The 3023-nt window shown below is 33.8% G+C and overlaps 1 non-coding gene across 1 annotated transcript; it reads left to right on the forward strand.

Annotated features, from left to right (window-relative positions):
• The first annotated feature begins 1056 nt into the window (after positions 1-1056).
• On the forward strand, positions 1057-1164 carry LOC112724612 (small nucleolar RNA R71). Its single transcript, XR_003163767.1, has one exon. It is a non-coding gene; the product is annotated as a small nucleolar RNA R71 (small nucleolar RNA).
• The last annotated feature ends 1859 nt before the right edge of the window (positions 1165-3023 follow it).

A 3023-nucleotide genomic window follows, 5' to 3' on the forward strand; every position in this document is an offset into this window, starting at 1 on the left:
GAAGTTTGGAGAAGAACCAAAGTGAACCAATTGAACCGGGTTGGAGTTTTGCAAAAGTTGGACCAAAAGTTGGAGCAAAAGTTAGGGTCTAACTTTTGGTCCAACTTTTCATATCAGCTAACATAATTTGCTAATACTCACGTTGGTGCAAAAGTTAGGGGTCTAACTTTTGCACCAACGTTAGCCTTCCTTGGTGTACTTGTGGCGCCAACGTTAGCCTCAAAGTTAGGGGCTAACGTTGGCGCAAACTTTTGCTCCTCCCCTTGTAGTTTTCATGTGCCAACGTTAGCCTCCAAGTTAGGGGCTAACGTTGGCGCAAACTTTTGGTGCCCAGGGGTGATTCTCATCATGCCAACGTTAGCCTCAAAGTTAGGGGCTAACGTTGGCGCAAACTTTTGGTGCCCAGGGGTGATTTTCATGTGCCAACGTTAGCCCAAAAGTTAGGGGCTAACGTTGGGGCTAACTTTTCACCCAAAAGTTTGTGCAAAAGTTTGAGGCTAACTTTAGGTCCAGCTTTTTGCTTCCTGGTTCAATTTCACTTATTCCATTGTCTTCTCTTTACTCCTAGCTATTCCTTCTTGCTTCAACCTTTCTCCAAGCTTTCTTCACCTATCATTAATCAACCAAACACATCAAAGCTATGTTTAAAATCATGAGATATTCATTCTTTCATAATATGTGACAATTATAGTATAAAACCTCATGAAATAGCATGAATTTATACATGGTTGATTAAATCAAAGGAAACATGAAAATCTACCTAATTGGCTTGCTTGTAGCTCAAGAAAGTGCATAATTCTAATGAAAACAAAAGAAAAAGACTAGTTAAAATAGGCTAAGATGACTTGTCATCACCTTCTTCATAGGCGTCCCATTATTCACAGGATTCCTTTCAGAAGTGTACATGAACTGGTTATTTGCAACCATGTCAATGAGTTCTTGAGCTTCTGTAGGCGTTTTCTTTAGGTGAATATATCCACCTGCAGAAGTGTCCAGTGACATTTTTGATAGCTCAGATAAACCATCATAGAATATATCCAGGATGGTCCATTCTGAAAGCATGTCAGAAGGACACTTTTTGGTCAACTGTTTGTATCTTTCCCAAGCTTCATAGAGGGATTCACCTTCTTTCTGTCTGAAGGTTTGAACATCAGCTCTAAGCTTGCTCAGCTTTTGAGGAGGAAAGTACTTGGCTAAGAAAGCCATGACCAGCTTATCCCAAGAGTTCAGGCTGTCTTTGGGTTGAGAATCCAACCATAATCTAGCTCTGTCTCTTACAGCAAAAGGGAAAAGCATGAGCCTGTAGACTTCAGGATCTACTCCATTAGTCTTAACAGTATCACATATCTGCAAGAATTCAGTTAAGAACTGAAAAGGATCTTCAGATGGAAGTCCATGAAACTTGCAGTTCTGCTGCATCAGAGAAACTAATTGAGGTTTCAGCTCAAAGTTGTTTGCTCCAATGGCAGGAATGGAGATGCTTCTTCCATGTAAATTGGAATTAGGTGCAGTAAAGTCACCAAGCATCCTCCTTGCATTATTATTATTTTCGGCTGACATCTCCTGTTCCTGTTCGAAAATTTCTGCAAGGTTATCTCTGGATTGTTGTAATTTAGCTTCTCTTAGTTTTCTCTTCAGAGTCCTTTCAGGTTCTGGATCTGCTTCAACAAGAATATTCTTGTCCTTGCTCCTGCTCATATGACAAAGAAGAGGGCACAGAAAAAAAAAATAATAATATGGATCCTTTATACCACAGTATAGAGATCCCTTTGTGAGTGGAAGAAAAGAGGGAGATAAAGAATGTAATGTAATGGAAGAAACACAACTGTGAGGAGGGTAGAGATGTGAGATGAGATGTTAGTAGATGAATAAATAAATAGAATAAGATGGGAGAGGGAGAATTTTCGAAAATAATTTTTGAAAAAGGGTTAGTGATTTTCAAAAATGGTTTTTGAAAAATGTTAGTATTTTTCAAAAATTTTTAAAATCAAAAATAAAAATAAGAATAATTTGTTAATTAAAAAGAAATTTTTGAAAAAGAGGGAAGGTATTTTCGAAAATTAGAGAGAGAGAGAGTTAGTTAGGTAGTTTTGAAAAAGTTAAGAAACAAACAAAAAGTTAGTTAGTTAGTTGAAACAAATTTTGAAAAGATAAGAAGTTAGGAGGTTAGAAAAGATATTTTGAAACTAACTTTTTGAAAAAGGTAAGATAAGAAGATATTTTAGAAATTAGTTTTGAAAAATATTTGATTTTTAAAATCTCAATTAATGACTTGATTCATAAGAAATAACAAGATATGATTCTAGAACTTAAAGTTTGAATCTTTCTTAACAAGCAAGTAACAAACTTGAAATTTTTGAATCAAAACATTAATTGATTATGTTATTTTCGAAAATTTGATATAAAAATAAGAAAAAGATTTTTGAAAAAGATTTTTGGAATTTTCGAAAATAACTAAGAATTTTGAAAAAGATTTGATTTTTGAAAAAGATTTTGAAAAAGATAAGATTTTCAAATTAAAAATTTGATTTGACTCATAAGAAACAACTTGATTTTAAAATTTTTTGAAAAAGTCAACTCAAATTTTCGAATTTGATGAGAGAAAAGGGAAAGATATTTTTTTTTTTGATTTTTGAATTTTTATGATGAGAGAGAAAAACATGAAAATTATGCAATGCATGAAATTTTTAGATCAAAACATGTGATGAATACAAGAATGCTATGAATGTCAAGATGAATACCAAGAACATTATGAATGTCAAGATGAACATCAAAGACACAATTTTGAAAAATCTTTAATGCAAGGAAAACATGCAAGACACCAAACTTAGAATTCTTTAATGCTTACGCACTAAGAATTCAAGAATGCATATGAAAAACACCATACAACACAAAACAAACAAATCATCAAGATCAAACAAGAAGACTTACCAAGAACAACTTGAAGATCATGAAGAACACTATGAATGCATGAAATTTTCGAAAAATGCAAGATGCACATGCAAATGACACCAAACTTATGA

Source organism: Arachis hypogaea, chromosome 11 (assembly GCF_003086295.3).
Source record: "Arachis hypogaea cultivar Tifrunner chromosome 11, arahy.Tifrunner.gnm2.J5K5, whole genome shotgun sequence".
Classification (NCBI taxonomy): domain Eukaryota; kingdom Viridiplantae; phylum Streptophyta; class Magnoliopsida; order Fabales; family Fabaceae; genus Arachis; species Arachis hypogaea.